Source organism: Pristiophorus japonicus, chromosome 9 (genome assembly GCF_044704955.1).
Source record: "Pristiophorus japonicus isolate sPriJap1 chromosome 9, sPriJap1.hap1, whole genome shotgun sequence".
Classification (NCBI taxonomy): domain Eukaryota; kingdom Metazoa; phylum Chordata; class Chondrichthyes; family Pristiophoridae; genus Pristiophorus; species Pristiophorus japonicus.
In genome coordinates this window covers 203,680,633-203,701,972 of record NC_091985.1, presented here as the reverse complement: position 1 = coordinate 203,701,972, position 21,340 = coordinate 203,680,633, and the positions used below count along the sequence as shown (strand labels likewise).

Genomic DNA, 21,340 nt, shown 5'->3' with positions numbered 1-21,340 from the left:
TCAAAGGCTGATGATATTCAAGTGAATCGAGTGACTCTGTCAGATCTTGATATGATTGGTTCTAGTTTCCCGTCTGTAAATCCTCCTTTTCTAATATCCTGTAAAAGGTGTTTACAAAAGTCAGCACTGGAAGTGCAGGATAGAAATTGAGGGCAGACAATCCTACTTTTTATGGAACATTCTTTCCTCTCTTGTTCTCCAAAGCTGTAAATTCCCATCCCACACACTCTCCCTCCACCCTGTGCTGAAATCCAAACTCATCGCACCACCTCCATCATTTCTTTCTTCCATCTGCAGTTTTCTCACTCCCTCTTCTCTGGTTGGGTTCAGTTCTACATCCTGACTGTGCAGACTGAGAATAAATGAGGAAATGATTGTCTCTCCAGATCACTGGGACCCTAAAGCCCCGCCCACCCTCTGCTCCTGTACCAAGATGGCCGCGCAGGCACGCTGATCGTGTCTAAGAATTCGGTTAGTTACCCCGAGCAGTCGGGTCCATCACCGCGGGTCAAACATGTGTCCTGCCGGTTCATATTCGGGGCCTGAGGCCTACACCAGGTGTTTATGAAGCTGCCCACCCAGGGGTCTAATTCCTCCGCTGAGCCCACAAGCTCCGACTGACTCGCGGAATGTCTCTTCCGCCTCAGACCACCTCCACCACTGGCACTGTGCCTGCTCAGAGCACAGCCCGGTCCCGTGTCTGGGCTCCTGGTGTCATTGATAGAGCGCTTTACCCCTGCGCGGGTAGATTCTGGTTACAGAAGTAAACGTCTCAACATTTGGTAGTGAAATGGATTCATTCAGGACAGACAGCAGGGATTATTGCAGGAAATAACACAGTGCAGTGAGAAAGGAAATGCAATGGATGTAGTGAATGCAGTGGATGGATTGTCAAAAGGTGTTTGATTAAGTGCTGGACAGGAGGCTTGTTGATCAAATTAAGGCTCATGGTATTAAAGGGAGTGGGGCAGTGTGGAGAGGAAGTTGGGTAAAGGGCAGAAAACAGAGAGTAGTGGTTAATGGATGTTCTTCAGACTGGAGGGATGTAAACAGTGGTGTCCCCCAGGGTCAGTGTGGGGACCATTGCTCTTAATATAGAGACAGGATCTGGGCTAGGGAATAAGCACATAAGAATTAGAAGCAGGAGTAGGCCATTTGGCCCCTCGAGCCTGCTCCACCATTCAATAAGATCATATTGATTCATCAATTGATCCACCGCGACGAAAAACAATAATAAGAATAAAACCGGACGGACCACCCGGCATCGACCTCCGCACCGGCTACGGACCCGACAACGGCACACCCAGCCCAGTCTTTCTCACCAACATCTGGGGACTTGTGCCAAAATTGGAAGAGATGTCCCAGACTAGTCAAGCAACAGCCTGACATAGTCATACTCACAGAATCATACCTTTCAGCCAATGTCCCAGACTCCTCCATCACCATCCCTGGGTATGTCCTGTCCCACCGGTGGCGATACAGTAGTATACAGTCGGGAGGGTGTGGCCCTGGGAGTCCTCAACACCGACTCCGGACCCCATGAAGTCTCGAGGCTTCAGGTCAAGCATGGATAAGGAAACCTCCTGCTGATGACTACCTACTGCCCTCCCTCAGCTGATGAATTAGTGCTCCTCCATGTTGAACATCACTCAGAAGAAGCACTGAGAGTAGCAAGGTGCACCGAATGTACTCTGGGTGGGGGACTTCAATGTCCATCAAGACTGGCTCGGTAGCACCACTACTGACCGAGCTGGCCGAGTGCTGAAGGACATAGCTACGAGACTGGGCCTGCAGCAGGTGCTGAGAGAACCAATATGAGGGGAAAACCCTACTTGCGCCCATCCCTTCAGAAAGGGCACGAGAGCGGGAGCAGCGATAACCTACAAAGGGCGTGAGTCAGCCGAGCAGACAGCCGAAACAGCACCAAGTGACCTGGGAGGATAAGAAGTAAAAAGATTCAAAGTGTGACATCACAGAAAAGCAGGCAAGTGATTGGTTGGTCAGTTTTTCTCTCTTTTCTTGGGCATTGGTTTAAATTACGAGCTGGGATTAAAAATATAAACTTTCAAAATGTAAAAACGTAATTAATTGAATACATTCGAGATGGCAGGGCAGGCGATGTGTTACTGCTGCTGCATGTGGGAGCTGGTTGACCCCATTGAGGTCCAACGCGACCACATCTGCAGCAAGTGTTGGCTGCTCGAGGAACTTCGGCTCCACGTTGATGAGCTGGAGTCCGAGCTGCAGACACTGCGACACATCAGGGAGGGGCAGAGTTACCTGGACCTTGTGTTCCAGGAGGCATCACACCCCTTAGATTCATCAATTCAAATTTGGTCCGTGGTTAGGGACAGGATGGTGTGACAACGAGCGAGGCAGCTGTGGGGACCCAGGAGATAGTGATGGAGGAGCCTCAGTCCTTGCAATTGTCCAACAGGTACGAGATTTTTGCTCCCTGTTTGGATGAGGGCAGGGACTGCAGGGAGGATGAGCAAACTGACCACAGCGCCGTGGTACAGGAGGACATTCAAGTGGGGGGAGTAAAAAGAAATGTTGCAGTGTTAGGAACAGTATAGTTTCAGAGATAGATACTGTTCTCTGCAGCTGAGTGCGTGAGTCCTGAAGGCTGTGATGCCTGCGAAGTGCCAAGGTTAAGGACATCTCCTCTGGGCTGGAGAGGGATTGGAGTAGGAGGGGGAAGATCCAGTTGTCGTGGTCCACGTAGGTACCAATGACATAGGCAGAACAAGAAAGGAGTTCTGCTGAGGATTTTGAGCAGTTAGGGTCTAAATTAAAAAGCAGAACCACAAAGGCAATAATCTCTGGATTACGACCCGAGCCACAAGCAAATATATTTTGGTGAGAAGGAAAGACTTTAAGCGACGAGGGAACTATCCGCGGTTAATGAAGGAAGTAAAGGATGGGATCAAATTGAAAACAATGGCATACAAAGTGGCCAAGGTTAGTGGGAGGCCAGAGCATTGGCAAATGTTTTTAAAAACAGCAAATGATGACTTAAGAAATAATAAAGAAAGGGAAGATAGATTATGAGAGTAAACTAGCAAGCAATATAAAAAGAGCTTCTACAGGTATGTAAAAAGGATAGGGTAGCTAAAGTAAATGTTGGTCCTTAGAGGATGAGACTGGTGAATTAATAATGGGGAACACGGAAATGGCAGAGACTTTGAACAAATATTTTGTATCAGTCTTCACGGTAGAAGACACTAAAAATACCCCAATAATAGATAATCAAGGGGCTATAACGAGGGGGAAACTTAAAGCAATCGCTAAAGAAAAAGTGCTCAGTAAAATAATGGGACGAAAGGTGGAAAAGTCCCTTGGACCTGATGGCTTGCAACCTCAGGTCTTAATACACAGTAAAGCTCCCTCTACACTGTCCTATCAAATACTCCCAGGGCCAGCACAGCACAGGTTAGATGCAAAGTAAAAATCCCTCTACACTGTCCTATCAAATACTCCCAGGGCTGGCACAGCACAGGTTAGATGCAAAGTAAAAATCCCTCTACACCGGCCAACAAACATTCCAAGAGCAGGTAAAGCATGGGTTAGGCAGAGGGTAAAGCTTCCTCTATACTTCCCTATCAAACAATGGCAGGGCAGGTACAGCACGGGTTAGATGTAGAACAAATCTCCCTCTAAACTGCCTCATCAAACATTCCTAGGGCAGGTACAGTGCGGATTAGATATAGCGGAAAGCTCCCACTACACTGTCCCATCAAACACTCACAAGGCAGGTACAGCAATGGGTTAGGCAGAGAGTCAAGCTCCCTCGACACTCCCATCAAACACTCCCAGGGCAGGTACAGCACAGATTAGATACAGAGCAAATCTCTCTCTCCACTGTCCCATCAAAACCTCAAAGGATGGATACAGAACATAAGAAATAGGAGCAGGAGTAGGCCATTTGGCCCCTCGAGCCTGCTCCGCCATTCAATAAGCTCATGGCTGATCTGATCCTGGCCTCAACTCCACTTTCCCTCCCGCTCTCCATAACCCTTGACTCTCTTATCATTCAAAAATGTCTCTATCCCCGCCTTAAGTACATTCAATGACCCAGCCTCCACAGCTCTCTGAGGTAGAGAATTCCAAAAATTCATGACACTCAGATAAGAAATTCCTCCTCATTTCAGTTTTAAACAGGTGACCTCTTATTCTGAAACTATGCCCCCTAGTTCTACATTCCCCCAAGAGGGGAAACATCCTCTCTGCATCTACAATGTCAAGCCCCCTTAAAATTTTATACATTTCAATTAGATCACCTCTAAGTCTTCTAAACTCCAATGTGTATAGGCCCAACCTGCTTTACCTTCCTTCATATGACAATCCCTTCATCTCAGTAATCAACCCCTCGTGAACCTCTCTGAACTGCCTCCAGTGCAAGTATACCCCTCCTTAAATACAGAGACCAAAACTGCACGCAGTTCTCCAGGTGTGGTCTTACCAACGACCTGTACAGTTGTAGAAGGACTTTCTTACTTTTATACTCCATCCCCCTTGCATTAAAGGACAACATTCCATTTGCGTTCCTAATTACTTGCTGTACCTGCATGCTAACTTTTTGTGTTTAATGTACAAGGACCCCCAGATCCCTCTGTACCACCGCATTTTGTAATCTCTCCCCATTTAAATAATAATTTGCTTTTTTATTTTTCCTACCAAAGTGGATAACCTCACATTTTCCCACATTATACTCCATCTGCCAATTTTTTGCCCACTCACTTAGCCCCTCCATATCCCTTTGTAGATTCTTTGTGTCCTTCTCAACTTCCTAGGTTAGCACAGGTTCAGTACACGGCAAATCTCTGTCTACATTAGCCCATCAAACACGCCCAGGACAGGTACAGCATGGATTAGATACATTGTAAAGTTGCCTCTACACTGTCACATCAAATACTCTCAGGGCAGCTACAGCACGGGTTAGGTACCGATTAAAGCTCCCTCTACACTGTCCCATCAAACAATGCCAGGCAGGTATAGCCTGTGTTAGATACAGAATAAACCTCTATCTACACTGTCCCATCAAACACTCGCAGGGCATGTATAGCATGGGTCAGATACAGAGTATAGTTCCCTCTACACTGTCCCATCAAACACTCCCAGAGCAGGTACAGCACAGGTCAGAAACAGAGTAAGGCTTCGTCTACACTGTCCCACCAAAAATTTGCAGGGCAGGTACAGCACGGATTAAATAGAATAAACCTCCCTCTATATTGTCCCGTCAGACACTCCCAAGGGCAGGTACAGTACTGGTTGGATACAGAGTAAATCTCCCTCTACAATGTCCCATCAAACACTCACAGGGCAGATAAAGCACGGGTTAGATACAGAGTAAACCTCATTCTACACTGTCCCAACAAACACTCCCAGGATAGGTACAGCACGGATTATATACAGCCTAAAGCTCCCTCTACACTGTCCCATCAAACACAACTAGGGCAGGTAGAGTACGAGTTAGACACAGAGGAAAGCTCCCCCTACACCAACCCATCAAAGCTCACAGGGTAGGTAGAGCATGGGTTAGATACAGAGCAAAGCTCCCTCTGCAGTGTCCCATCAATCACTTACAAGGCAGGTACAGCACGGGTTATGCAGAGAGTAAAGTTCTCTTTACACTGTCCCATCAGACACTACCAGGGCAGGTACAGCACTGATTAGATACAGCATAAAGCTCTCTGTACATTGTCCAATTAAACATTCCCAGGGCAGGTACAGCATGGGTTAGATACAGAGTAAGTCTCCCTCTACACTATCCCATCAAATACTCCAAGGGCAGGTATGGAACATAAGAAATAGGAGCAGAGTAGGCCATTTGGCCCCTCGAGCCTGCTCCGCCATTCAATAAGATCATGGCTGATCAAATCCAGGCCTTAACTCCACTTCCCCGCCCACTCCCCATAATCCTTATCTTTCAAAAATCTGTCTATCCCCATGTTAAATACATTCAATGACCCAGCCCCCACAGCTCTCTAAGGTAACGAATTCCAAAGATTCACAACCCTCAGAGAAGAAATCCCTCCTCATTTCCCTTTTAAATGACCGACCCCTTATTCTGAAACTATGCCCCCTAGTGTTAGATTCCCCCACGTGGGGAAACATCCTCTCTGTATCCACCCTATCAAGCCCCCTCACAATCTTATACGTTTCAATAAGATCACCTCTACGTTTTCTAAACTCCAATGAGTACAGTCCCAACCTGCTCAACCTTTCTCATAATGACAACCCCTTCATCTCAGCAATCAACCTCGTGAACCTTCTCTGAACTGCCTCCAGTGCAAGTATATCCTTCCTGAAATAAGGAGACCAAAACTGTACGCAGTACTCCAGTTGTGGTCTTACCAACGCCATGTACAGTTGCAGCAGGACTTCCCTACTTTTATACTCCATCCCCCTTGCAATAAAGACCAACATTCCATTTGCCTTCCTAATTAATTGCAGTAACTGCATGCTAAATGTTTGTGTTTCATGTACAAGGACCCCCAGATCCCTCTGTACCACCGCATTTTGTAATCTCTCAAAATTTAAATAATAATTTGCTTTTTTATTACTCCTACTAACATGGATACCCTCACATTTTCCCACATTATACTCCATCTGCCAAAGCTTTGCCCACTCACTTAGCCTATCTATATTCATTTGTAGATTCTTTGCGTCCTCCTCACAACTTGCTAGGTTAGCACAGGTTAGATACACAGTAAACCTCTCTCTACATTATCCCATCAAACACTCCCAGTGCAGGTACAGCATGGGTTAGGTGCAGAGTAAAGCTCCCTCTTCACTGTCCCAAAAACACTCCCAGAGCAGGTACAGTACTGGTTAGATATACAGCAAAGCTCCCTCTACACTGTCTATTCAAACACTCGCAGGGCAGGTACAGCACGGGTTAGATACAGAGTAAAGCTCACTCTACACTGTCCCATCAAACACTCACAGGACTGGTATAGCACAGATTGGATACAGCGTAAAGTTCCCTCTACACTGTCCCATCAAATACTTCCAAGGCGGGTACAGTACACATTAGATACAGCATAAAGCCCAATTTATACTGTCCCGTCAAACACTCCCAAGGCAGTTACAGTACAGGTTAGATACAGAGTAAACCTCCATCTACACTGTCCTATCAGACACTCCCAGGGCAGGTACAGCTTGGGTTAAATACAGAGTAAAACTCCCTCTATATTATCCCATCAAACAATGCCAGGACAGGCACAGCAGATTAGATACTGAGTTTCCCATGTGGTGGCTGGCGTGCAACGGCCACCATACGTTAAAAAAAGCCACGCACAGGCATCTTCCACCCTTCAGGATGTAGTTCAGGACCTGGAATATTAGGTCCTTCATTGAAACACCTGTGAACTCATCCTTTTTTGGCGTGGAAGCAAGTCATCCTCGTTTGCAGATGACACTAAGCTGGGTGGCAGTGTGAGCTGTGAGGAGGACGCTAAGAGGCTGCAGGGTGACTTGGACAGGTTAGGTGAGTGGGCAAATGCATGGCAGATTGCAGTATAATGTAGACAAATGTGAGGTTATCCACTTTGGTGGCAAAAACAGGAAGGCAGAATATTATCTGAATGGTAACAGATTAGGAAAAGGGAAGGTGCAACGAGACCTGGGTGTCATGGTACATCAGTCATTGAAAGGTGGCATACAAGCACAGCAGGCGGTGAAGAAGGTAAATGGCATGTTGGCCTTCATAGCGAGAAGATTTGAGTATAGAAGCAGGGAGGCCTTATTGCAGTTGTACAGGGCCTTGGTGAGGCAACACCTTGAATATTGTGTACAGTTTTGGTATCCTAATCTGAGGAAGGACATTCTTGCTCTTGAGGGAGTGCAGTGAAGGTTCACCAGACTGATTCCCGGGATGGCAGGACTGACATATGAAGAAAGACTGGATCGACTAGGCTTATATTCACTGGAATTTAGAAGAATGAGAGGGGATCTCACAGAAAAATATAACATTCTAATAGGATTGGACAGATTAGATGCAAGAAGAATGTTCCCGATGTTGGAGAAGTCCAGAACCAGGGGTCACAGTCGAAGGATAAGCCATTTAGGACCGAGATGAGGAGGAACTTCTTCACTCAGTGAATTGTGAACCTGTGGAATTCTCCACCACAAAAAGTTGTTGAAGCCAGTTCGTTAGATATATTCAAAGGGGAGTTAGATGTGACTCTTATGGCTAAAGAGATCAAGGGGTATGGAGAGAAAGCAGGAATGGGGTACTGAAGTTGCATGATCAGCCATGATCATATTGAATGGTGGTGCAGGCTCGAAGGGCCGAATGGCCTACTCCTGCACCTATTTTCTATGTTTCAAGGGCCTGCCAATGATTATGATGAGATACAGAGTAAACCTCTCTCTACACTGTCCCATCAGATACAACTCGGGCAGGTAGAATACAGGTTAGATTCAGAGAAAAGCTTCCCCTACAGCGATCCATCAAAGCTCACAGGGCAGGCAAAGCACGGGTTAGATAGAGCAAAGCTCCCTCTATACTGTCCCAACAAACAATCACAGGACAGGTACAACACGGGTTCAGTAAAGATCGAAGCTCCTTTTATACTGTCCCATCAAGCACTCCCAGGGCAGTGACAGCACGAATTAGATACACAGTAATCTGTGTCAGCGGAAACTGCATCCCAGTGAGAGTCAGTGCCAGAGGAAACTGTATCCCAGTGAGAGTCAGTGCCAGAGGAAACTGTATCCCAGTGAGAGTCAGTGCCAGAGGAAACTGTATCCCATTGAGAGTCAGTGCCAGAGGAAACTGTATTCCAGTGAGAATCAGTGCCAGAGGAAACTGTACCCCAGTGAGTCAGTGCCAGAGGAAACTGTACCCCAGTGAGAGTCAGTGCCAGAGGAAACTGTACCCCAGTGCGAGTCAGTGCCAGAGGAAACTGTACCCCAGTGAGAGTCAATGCCAGAGGAAACTGTACCCCAGTGAGAGTCAGTGCCAGAGGAAACTGTACCCCAGTGAGAGTCAGTGCCAGAGGAAACTGTACCCCAGTGAGTCAGTGCCAGAGGAAACTGTACCCCAGTGAGAGTCAGTGCCAGAGGAAACTGTACCCCAGTGCGAGTCAGTGCCAGAGGAAACTGTACCCCAGTGAGAGTCAATGCCAGAGGAAACTGTACCCCAGTGAGAGTCAGTGCCAGAGGAAACTGTACCCCAGTGAGAGTCAGTGCCAGAGGAAACTGTACTCCAGTGAGAATCAGTGCCAGAGGAAACTGTACCCCAGTGAGAGTTAGTGCCAGAGGAAACTGTACCCCAGTGAGAGTCAGTGCCAGAGGAAACTGTACCCCAGTGAGAGTCAGTGCCAGAGGAAACTGTACCCCAGTGAGAGTCAGTGCCAGAGGAATCATGAAGCAGAGCCTGGTGTCCAGTCGTCTTGGATCCCCTTGCCATTGGACCAAGACCTTGCTTTGCCAAGCCCGTGTGGTAGCTAATGTGCAAGGGCCACCTCACGTTAAAATAATTCACGCTGTTAGCAATACAAAACAATCCTCTTCCTCTGCAGTTATCAATCTATTGCAATTTCCCATGCCTGTAGTTTCATTATATTACAATTTAAAATATCTTCAGTTACCAGCAACAAATTGCATTTATATCACATCTTAAACATAGTAAAATGTCCCAAGGCACTTCACAGGACTGTTAGCAAACAGAATTTGACACCCAGTCACGTAACGAAATATTAGCACAGGATTAAAAGCTTGTTCAAAAGGGTAGGTATTAAGGAGCATTTTGAAGCTGGAGAAGTTTAAGGAGGGAATTCCAGAGCTTATGGTCTCAGCAGCTGAAGGTATGGCCACCAATATTGGAGGGATGAAAATTGGGGCTGCTCAAGAGGCCAGAGTTGGAGGAATGCAAAGATCTCTGAGGGTTGTAGGGCTAGAGGAGGTTACAGCAATTGGGAGGGGCAAGGTCCTGGACGGATTTCAAAACAAGGATGAGCATTTTGAAATCGATGGAGCAGGAGCCAATGTCGTTCAGTGAGCACAGGGGTGATGGGTGAATGGAAATTAGTACAAGTTGGGATGAGGGGGCTGAGGACAGATTGATTCGAATAGGCCTATATTCTCTGGAGTTTCGAAGAATGGAAGGTGATATCATTGAAACATAGAATTGACACAGGCTGGATAGTCTAGAGCTAGGGGTCCTAGTATTAGGATAAGAGATTGGCCATTTAAGACTGAGATGAGATATTTCTTCACTTAAGAGTTGTGAATCTTTGAAATTCTCTATCAAATAGAGATCTTACTGAATGGTGGAGCAGACGGGAGGGCCATATGGCCTACACCTGCTGCTATTTGTGTTCTTGAGTAAGGATTGTTTTTGATAAGCTTAAGCTTGCGAGGTGTGAAGCCGATGAGGAGAGCATGGAATAGTCCAATGTAGTGGTAACAGAGACATGGATGAGGGTTTGAGCAGATGAGCTGAGGAAGGGGCAGAGACCGGTGATGTTATGGAGCTGGAAGTAAACGTACTTGGTGATTGAGGGAATATGGGTTCGGAAGCTCATCTCAGGGTCAAGTACGACGCCAATCAATAAATTGCAACTCTCCATATCTGTGTTTGTTTATTCGAATACTACATATCTCGAGTGATCAATGCTTCAAGAGTAGTACTTATCAATATATTTTCTGTTAATTCCAAATATTCATGATTGAATAATTGATTCTGTCGATATTAAGCCATGCTGGTATTTCAGATTGGTTTGTGCATCGTGATCAATGAATTGACTCTGATGCTTCCGGTTCAATCTTTCCATTGGCTTTCTCACCAGATGGGAAATATTTGAACATTGAGATCTGATGGTGTCGGTGTGAGTTCAGCCCCACCGCTGGGCTCTGCCTCAAACTGGAGTCACCTCTTAGATCAAAGCCCTTTACTCTAAAACACACACAAGATTCACTGTGACTGTGTTTAGAGACAGAAAGTGATCTCACTTCACATCCCATTGCACGGCCTCATGCTGGACAATTGTGCTCGGTGATCAGACTCTCCCAGTCTCATTTCCTGTAAATGTAGATTCTTTTCTCTCAATCTGGTTCAGTAAAATTACTGAGTCGAATACCTCTTGTGCTTTGAACAAAGCAGTCTTTATTTTACCGGCCGGCAAGACTTATCAGACAGAGGATATACATTCTCGATCGAGCGTACACACTCCCTACGGATAAGTGACGTTACATTGTCAAGGCACGATGGTTATACATTTTCGGCAAAAGATAACAAGATAGGGCTAGAGTGACATCCCAGCTCAGCCCATCTCTTTTGATCCCTCCTTCCCTTTGTCCACTCATAAGCCGACCCAAGCATGGTCCGATTTTAAACAAAGACCTTCTGTCAATGTTTCAGGGGTTAATAACATGATTTAATAAGACCTTGAGGTTTTTCTGCAAGCTGTGGGTTTTGTTTCAATATGTGTTAGTGTTGTAACATTTCGCAGTCTCGAGTCTGAGATGTCATGGCTATTCCTCCATGAATTGTTTGTTAGCTTATACTGTCCCTATACAATTCCCACGTTCTCAACTTCAATGTCTCTATACATTTTTAAACATTCACATTCCCCCCTTTTATCATTCCATGATAACACTTCTAGGAGTAAAATGTAATAGGGAATGTGAACACACCCAACATCTAGAAAAGTTCCCATTTTGCGCATAAACATAAGACATGTAGCTCTCGTCTCTGTCTCCCCTCCCATGCGCCGAAACTGTCATATATCAACACTATTATACAGACTGTGGCATACAGACAGTTTCATCTTATGGCTCAGGATTCAGATAAATAGTCCAATTATTTTGCTGATTAAAAGAGTTCAGTTTTCCCGTCTCTTTTCTCAGGTCACCGTCGGTGTAGCTGGCTGTCTATCACTACGGGTAAAAGTTCAAACTGGTCCACGTTCCAATTAGGATGCCAACAGCCTTGTTCAGCTATGGAGAAGAGGAAGTCTGGAACAGAAACAGGAATTAGAATAACCAGCAAAATAGAACAGGAATTAGAATAACCAGCAAAATAGGTTCGTTAGGGGGTGGTGAGCTTGTAGTGGTGCAGGTGAACCCAGGCACTTTTCCCCTCAACCTTGGCTGCAGTGGGGGTAGTGAGTAACACCTGAAAAGGCCCCTCCCATTGTGGCTCTAATCCCTTCCGAATCCATACTTCCCTGGTGCCACGAGGGACAATTCGGGTAAAACTGGGAGGTCGAGGTGAGCATCTTGAACCTGGTTGTGAACTAGTCGCAGAGCCTGAGTCAGAGAAAGAACATAGGTGGTCATCAGTCGAGCTGAGATACCTTATCTAGGAACAATTTCCCTCATTAACACCTTAACAACAGTTTGAGCCTTATTGTCCAGGGTAGGGTAGGCTTCAATTCATCTGCTAAACACATCTACTATTGCTAACACATATTTGTAACACTGAACTTTTTGCAACTCAATGTAGTCCAACTGAAATGTCTCAAAGGGACCTTCGGGTAGGGGCGTTTTACCCCAATCACAGGGGACTCCCTTCCCTGGATTATGTTGCTGGCAAACCAGGCAACGACTACTGATGTTCTGGGTGAGCGCCTGGAGTCTAGGGTGCCACCAAGTAGCCAAAAGTGTGTCACTCGTGGTCCTTGCTCCACAATGAGTAGCAAAATGCATACATTCAATAACCCATAGAGCCAACTTGTCAGACATGCAAGTCTGTTCCGCGGGAGTGGTCCAGAGTTTCGAAACATTGTCATAAGTACATGCATAATATTTCCACAACAGTTTATCTTTTTCAGGAGCGTCCTCCTGTGCTTTTATAACATCTTGGATGGTTGGCATTGGTTTTTTCCGAGGCTAACTTATCCTTCGCAGGATTTTTAGTCTGACTCATAATTTTGGGCACTACCATCTGTTGGTCACGAGAGGCCTGTTTGGCCTCTTGGTCAGCACAACGATTCCCTATATCAACCAGAGAATTTCCGGTAGTGTGGGCGGTACATTTGACAATGGCAGTGCGTTTGGGGAACATGAGGGCTTGCAACAAATCAGATACTAGCTGTTTATGAGATATCTCATTCCCCTGTGAGGTTAGGAATCCCCTATTTTTCTATAATTGTCCGAAATCATGGGCCACCCCAAAGGCATACCTAGAGTCGGTATAGGCAGTTTCAAAAGCGGCAGATTCCAAGACCTGATTCTCCTGGTTTACTATGGCGTATCCTGAGATTCGTGTACCTTCTGGATTAATTCCGTCAACATACATAATACAGTCTGGATCTTCAATTGGTACATCAACAAAATCTTCCCTGACTGATGTGGCCTCTTAAATTAAAGATAAACAATCATGACTGGGTTCTTCCTCATCTTGGGGTGGCTCAGTAAGAAAACAGGCCGGATTAATTGCAGTACAGTGCCGAAAGGTCAGCTTAGGATTGTTTAGTAAGTAGATCTCATAAGGTGTTGAGTCTGCAGTTGGCCCAGGAGGGCAGCTACGGAGTGAGATGTGTTAAGACAACGGTAGCACAGTCTTTCAGAATTGTACAATACAGTTGAAAGGGCCGGTCATAGAGGGGCCGGCCCAAAGCCGGAGCTTGCAGCAGGGCTGTCTTTAGTTCCTTAAAGGCTTGGACGTCTACGGTTTCTATTTCAAAGCTGCCTTACTTATTTGTATACGGGGTGAGGTGCTTAGTCATCAGGGCAACATTAGGGATCCAGGATCTGCAGTAATTGATCATCCCCAAACACTGTTGCATTTGTTTAGCCGTGCTAGGGACTGGAAACTGGCAAATTGGTTCGACTCGGCTAGCCTCCAAAGTTCGGTGGATACTCGGTATTGCCTGTGATAACCCACTTGGGAGGGGTCCTCTGCCCACACATGAGGATCCACATAGTCAGGTATGTCAGAGCCAGTATGATGCTGCAGAGTCGTTAAGACCTTCTCGGGGTCCCCGTGGAATTTGCACATCCCGGCTGGTAGGGTCAGCCTCGTCTATAGCCTGGCGCACCATAACTCCCAAATCTTTAGCGTGTTGGGGAGGTAAGACTTCACGAGTAATATGTGGTGCCACCGTTGGGGGCTGTCCATTTCCACAAAATCTGCCTTCCCTTCCGGTCCAGTCACTCTAGCCCTTAATAGAATTTCCTTCACTTCCCCTTCGTGATCCTGATAAAAGTTCTGCAGGTCCTGATTCTTTCCATTGGGATCGTATGCTAGGGTCACGTGATAGGGTGACTGCGGCAGGTCCAGAGACCACCACTGAGGGGTTCTAGTGGTATAATACTGCCGCTTAAGGGTTTCCTGTTTTACAATAATCCCATCATCTCCACACTCCAAATGCAACTGGAATTTGCAGAGGAGGTCTCTAGCCATCAAGTTACAGTCCAGATTTGTTGTGATAACAACTCGATGTTCCACCAATTCTTCCTGGTAACCCATTTTAACCGGTTCTGACACTGGGAATGTCGAGATTTGTCCCAGGAATCCTGAAAGTTCCTGTGTTTCAGTAGAGGCAGGGTGTTTAAGCTTTGATTGTACAGAAGACATGAAGGCTCCCGTATCTATCAAAAAGGGTTGCCACTCATTCAGAATTTTTAACAATATCATTGGTTTGTCGTCCGGGGAGGATCCCTGCACAATCAAGCTGCGTAGTCAATCGGGGGACAATTGACCAAAGGGGTTGTTCTGGGAGAAGTTAGTGTAAGATCCTCCTCGCCCCCCTCCTCTTCCTTTTCCATGCTGACGGTAGGGGCAATTTTTATTCCAATGTCCTTCCTGCCCACAATTAAAACAGTCAATTCCTCTTACCCAGTCCCGGCCTCTTCCCATACCATGCCGGGGACAATAGGGAGGTTTATTAGCAGGGCTCGGGCCGTTTGGTTGTTTAGTATAACCGTATCCTTGCTTATCCATCCAATCCTGTATGCAACACTGCGGTTCTATTGATCCTTCCTCCCGAGATGGCTCTTCCTTTCTAGTCACGTATTCAGTCTTGACCCGGGTTGGGGGCGCACCTCCCCCCTCCTTTTCTTTTCCTGCCAATAATATCTAACTGCCCTTTCCATTTGTCTATAGTGGGTGGTCTGCAGCTTGTTGTGCATCAGGGTTTGGCATTGGTCTGACAGGGAATTGGTGTTGGGACTTTGGGATCTTGGAAATCATTCCTAGGTCGGAGGATGTTTCGGAGCTGTCTGACTGCTTGACAGTTCTGCGTCTCGATCGGCGGGGGTGTTTGCTATGTCTTTCACAACTTGGACTGGTAGAGTGACTAGAAGATTTACGGGGCTGTCTGTGAGTGAGATATAGTTCTGCCCTTTCGAGTGTGAGATCTGGTCCTTTCGGCTATATTGCTTGTGAACTGGGGATCCGAATCGCTATCAGAGGATGAGGAGTCAGTTTGGGTTTGTTGCTTTGGTGGTATGGGGTTATTTTTAACTCCTCTCGCCGGAGTGTAAGGTGGAGGGTGTTGGGAAGAGGACTGGAGCAAGGGGCCAGGGGGTGCGGGAGGCGCCGTTGGGCGCTGAGTCAGTGACCACTCATCAATTTCATCATCAGCCTCGGTTAACACAAAGCCAGCCATTTTACTACGTAGTCGGTCAATACCTTTCTCAGAGGTCCCAGAGGATCTCTTAGTAAGTTTCTCGTGCGCACATTCTTTTTTAAGACGTCTACAGTTTTAACATGTGTTCCCTCTGTCAATGAAAGTCCTAATTTAATAGCATTTATTTGCCAACTTGACAGAAGTGATGCATCTTTTAAATTTTTTTTTACAATCCCTGTGCTTTTTTTTTTACTACCTCTACGCTTCTAGTGCCACCTAGAGACCACTGGTCATCTCCTAATAATTTGTTCAGGGCTCCTGATAATTTTCTAAAGTCTTCAGCTCTTTCAGGGAATTCCTCACATAACTTTTGTAGCGGACTACCCACATCCGTTGTTTTATCCAGCTGATCACCCATTTTCACGCTGTCCCTCGTATTACCGTGTCGTTACGCGTTCACGTAGTCGTGCGATTTAAACAAACTTAAAACAAACAGACTTTACTAAAACTAACACAAAGCCACGTCGCCCCGCGGCTCGCGTCGTCACGCAATTCAAACTTGAAGTAAACAGACTTAACAAACTTACTAAACTAACACAAAGCCGTGTCGCCCCACGGCTCGCGTCGCCACGCGATTCCAACTTGAAACAGACTTAACAAACTTACTAAACTAACACAAAGCCGTGTCGCCCCACGGCTCGCGTCGCCGCGCGATTCCAACTTGAAACAGACTTAACAAACTTACTAAACTAACACAAAGCCACGTCGCCCCGCGATTCCAACTTGAAACAGACTTAACAAACTTACTAAACTAACACAAAGCCGCGTCGCCGCGCGATTCCAACTTAAAGTAAACAGACTTAACAAACTTACAATAAATGGACTTAGAAAATCAGCACTGACTTGATATTTCGTGGTTCGCGTTGCTGCGCGTTCGCGTCGGCCCACGTTCACTCAGGCGCACGTCTCGCGTCACCACGCGTTAGCGCCGCTGCGCGTCTGCCCTCCACTCGGACGCACGCTCGCGCCGCTGCACGTCTCGCGTCACCACGCGTTAGCGCTGCTGCGCGTCTGCGTCACCACGCGTTAGCGTCGCTGCGCGTCTGCGTCAGCCCTCCACTCGGCCGCACGCTCGCGCCGCTGCACGTCTCGCGTCGCTGCGCGTTCGCGTCGGCCCTACCTTCCGAGTTGCTGCGTGATTTAAATTCAATCAGTGCCTAGACGGGCCAAGTGATATACAAGGTCGACGTCATACCTGAATTGAACACCTATCCTCTATTTAATTCCCTGTGAGCCTAATTTTCTAAATTTGATTTCTTATGAGCCTTATTTAATTTCTTTTAGTCTCCAAATTTCCCTATCCTTTCGCGTCACTGCGCAGTTTAAATCCAATCAGTCAATGAAAGCCCTAATTTAATGGAGTTTTTCTGCCAACTGGACAGGAGTGATTTATTTTCTTTTAGACTGCAGTGGAATTTTTCTCATAATTTAAAATCTCAGAACATTTTTTTTTTAGCACCTATTTAGTACGTTACTTTTTTTTCTTTTCCATAACTAGAGAGAAGTCTGGCACGTAGGCTGTGAACTGCTTTTCATTATCTCAATTGTTCCAACCTCAAGGTCGTGTTATTTAATATAATATATTTTTTTAAATCGTTTTGAATCCATCTCAGTTGTCTTGCTGTGCCTTCTCTGAATGTTTTCTTTCGACAAGTAAGTGAGCATGTTAAATCCTTTTTTTTTAAACCACCGGGACCATGTAATTTTTTCTTTTTTTTTAACAAACCTATCCTTTGTGCATTTCCTGGCTCCGTAACTTATCATCCGAATATACGTAATGCAATAAGGTTCACACTCTTAAACTTCCCACATACAGGACAACACTACGAAGGGTTAAAACAAACTTTCATTCTGTTTGAGATAAAACAAACCGCAACTCCCCGGCTTTTTTTTTTACACAGTAAAAATCACAGAAGCATTTCTCATTTAAACAGACGTTCACAAGAGTCTCTTTTCTTTCCTATTAATTTTTGGATCCATGATTGATCATCTATCCCTATCTAGCTCTAACTATAACCTATCTTTCCAAATCGCCGCTTGGTTTGCGTCATCGCGCAATTTCCCTATCTCTATCCCTATTCTAAGTTTGAAAGGTATTCACCAGATTGTCCTGGATCTCGTTCAGACACTACCTGAGAACCAGCAAGTGGCTAAACTTTCCTCAGACTTTTGAAACCGGGGGAAACTGGAGCAGTATTGAAATCATACTCACTCCAGTGGCCACTTTCCCCTCGTCTCGTCCAAGGCTAGTCTGCCTCTTAATTCGCAAGTTTTCGGCAGTCATCCGTTGAGATCCCACTTCTGACACCAAATGTAAATGTAGATTCTTTTCTCTCAATCTGGTTCAGTAAAATTACTGAGTCGAATAGCTCTTGTGCTTTGAACAAAGCAGTCTTTATTTTACCGGCCGGCAAGACTTATCAGACAGAGGATATACATTCTCGATCGAGCGTACACACTCCCTACGGATAAGTGACGTTACATTGTCAAGGCACGATGGTTATACATTTTCGGCAAAAGATAACAAGATAGGGCTAGAGTGACATCCCAGCTCAGCCCATCTTTTTTGATCCCTCCTTCCCTTTGTCCACTCATAAGCCGACCCAAGCATGGTCCGATTTTAAACAAAGACCTTCTGTCAATGTTTCAGGGGTTAATAACATGATTTAATAAGACCTTGAGGTTTTTCTGCAAGCTGTGGGTTTTGTTTCAATATGTGTTAGTGTTGTAACATTTCGCAGTCTCGAGTCTGAGATGTCATGGCTATTCCTCCATGAATTGTTTGTTAGCTTATACTGTCCCTATACAATTCCCACGTTCTCAACTTCAATGTCTCCATACATTTTTAAACATTCACAACCTTGTAACCTGTGTGTACTGTCTACAGGACCGGTGTGTATCTGAGTAAATGGCATTTCTCTTACCTTTCTCCCCAGTCGATCTATTGAAGCACTTTCAATCGGAAGGGGCTCCCTGGTTGGTGATCTCACAATCCTGTGCTAGTTCACCTGCTGTTGTTCCTCAGTCCACAATCCCTGTTTCCTTCCAGCTGTGGAACTTTCTCAATCACTCCGCCATTCACCGGGAGATCTAATTATGGCAGGGCAGAAAATTAGAAGAATATTAATGTTGTGAAGTGGAATGTAGTATAAAGTGTTTTTCCAATGTTTCAGAAAAGTATATGTCCAGTATTTCTGTTTGATTTTATCCTATTCCTCAAGATTCCTGTCCCGCCCATCTGGACTTACAGAAAATCACCAGAATTTTCCCCGGGTTACACACTGTCTGATCTCACTGGGCCCCCGGGTTACACGCTGTCTGATCTCACTGGGCCCCCGGGTTACACACTGTCTGATCTCACTGGGCCCCCGGGTTACACACTGTCTGATCTCACTGGGCCCCCGGGTTACACACTGTCTGATCTCACTGGGCCCCCGGGTTACACACTGTCTGATCTCACTGGGCCCCCGGGTTACACACTGTCTGAGCTCACTGGGCCCCCGGGGTTACACACTGTCTGATCTCACTGGGCCCCCGGGTTACACACTGTCTGAGCTCACTGGGCCCCCGGGTTACACACTGTCTGAGCTCACTGGGCCCCCGGGTTACACACTGTCTGATCTCACTGGAAGTTTCAGTCTATCTCCCGCATGTCCCCAAACCCTGAGCTCCGGGGCTGTGTGTTCAGTTCGGTGTTGTCCCTCATAGATTCACCGCACGCTCCCCGGCCCCAGCCGCCCACCATCAGTCCGGTTCCCTACATTGTCCAACTGCTGGTTCCAGCAAACTGCGCGGCATCCGGGGACTGGGGGTGGGGAGGACTGCACCGAGCATGCGCACTGCGGCGACAGGGCGACTTCCTGCATAAATTAATGACCTTCTGCGAATTCCCGGCCGTCTATTGGCTGCACGAAACGGATTGCCAACCACTCACTAATAGGAGCCGGCAGCACCGCAGAGCCCCGCCCACTGTGATGAAGGAGCGCTGGGCAGCTCGGGGGTCACGTGGCTCCTGATTTCAAAAATTCCGGCCGTTCAACCGTTACCAGGAAACGTCATAGCCCCGCCCACATCGCCTGTGACATCACAAATTGCGTCGGTGCTGAGGGGCGGGACTGCTCGCAGTGCGCCTGTGCCGGACTCGCAGCTCAGTCAATCTCTCACTCCGACAGTATTATTAATAATTTTTCTTTATAGAGCGTCTTAAACGTCCCAAGGCGCTTCACAGCAGTGTTACAGGACACAACACATACATTTGTCACCGAGCCACAGAAGCAGAAATTGCGGCAGATGACCAAAAGCTGGGTCAAAGAGGTAGGTTTTAAGGAGGGTCTGAAAGTAGGAAAGAGGCGGAGAGGTTTAGGGAGGGAGTTCCCGAGCTCGGGGCCCAGGCAGCTGAAGGGTCGGACACCGATGGTGGAGCGATTATAATCAGGGATGGTCAGAAGGGCAGAATTTGAGGAGCGCAGACATCTTGTGGGCTGCAACAGATTCCAGAGATCGGGAGGGGCGAGGCCTTGGAGTGATTTGTAAAAAGTGATTTGTGATTATTAACAGCAACAACTTTTAACAGTGAGTCTTGTTTATTTTGTTTATTTGTACATGGGACGTGCTGGCAACGGAAGAATGACCATAATATGATGGAATGTTACATTAAGTTTGAAAGTGATTTCGTTAAATCCAAAACTGGGATCTTAAATTTAAGCAAACAATCTTTTTAGGTATGAGGGGCGAGTTGGTTAAGGTAGATTGGGAAACTACATTAAAAGGCATGAAGGTAGATAAGCAATGGTGCGCATTAAAGAATTAATACATAATTTACAACAAACATTCATTTCTTTGAGGCACACAAACCCCACAGGAAAGGTGGTCAATCGTGGCTAACGAGAGAAGTTAAAGATAGTTTTAGATCAAAGGAACAGGGTTATAATGTTGCCAAAAGAGCAGTAAGCCTGGGGATTGGGAGCATTTTAGAATTCAGCAAAGGAGGACCAAGAAACTGATAAAGAAAGGGAAAATAGAATATAAGAGTAAACTAGCGACAGACATAAAAACAGACTGTAAAAGCTTCTATACGTATGTTTAAAAGGAAAAGATTAACAAAAGTAAATGTGGGTCCCCTACAGGCTGAGGCAGAAGAAATTATATTGGGGAATAAAGAAATGGCAGAGAAATTAAACACATTCTTTGGGGCGTAAATTATGGTTGGAGGCTTCCTTCGGGTGAACGCCCCCGACAGGAATTTTTTTAACAAAATTACCTGGTGGTCCTGGAGGAACATAGGATTGTGGTCGGAGTCCTAGTTTCGCAGTGCAGCGTACAGGAACATTTCTTCCAGGTATGTATTTGTATCCTGGGATCATGTGGGCCTGGACCATCAATGAACATCTAGTATTTGCATTGATAATAATTGGAGCTCCGGTTGTACGAGCTCCCATTGCTATCAACAACAACAACTTTTATTTATATAGTGCTTTTAATGTAGTAAAATGTCTCAAGGTGCTTCACAATTGTGATATAAGACAAAAATTAATTTGGCACTGAGCCACATAACAACAAATTACAGCAGATGACTAAAAGCTTGGTCAAAGAGGGAGGTTTTATGGAGAGTCTTAAAGGAGATAAGAAATATCCAGAGATGGAGAGGTTTAGGGAGGGAGTTCCAGAGCTTAGGGCCCAGGCAGCTGAAGGCACGTCCGCCGATGGTTGAACAGTTCTAATCAGGAATGCTCAAGAGGGCAGATTTTGAGGAA

At 46.1% G+C, this 21,340-nt stretch overlaps 1 long non-coding RNA gene across 1 annotated transcript; it reads right to left on the bottom strand.

The window, feature by feature from the left end:
- Window positions 1-11,047: 11,047 nt before the first annotated feature.
- Window positions 11,048-18,913, bottom strand: LOC139273482 (uncharacterized). The gene is made up of 3 exons (XR_011595133.1): window positions 18,836-18,913; window positions 18,512-18,677; window positions 11,048-11,967 (listed from the first exon to the last, which is right to left on the bottom strand). It is a non-coding gene; the product is annotated as an uncharacterized lncRNA (long non-coding RNA).
- Between the last annotated feature and the right edge of the window lie 2,427 nt (window positions 18,914-21,340).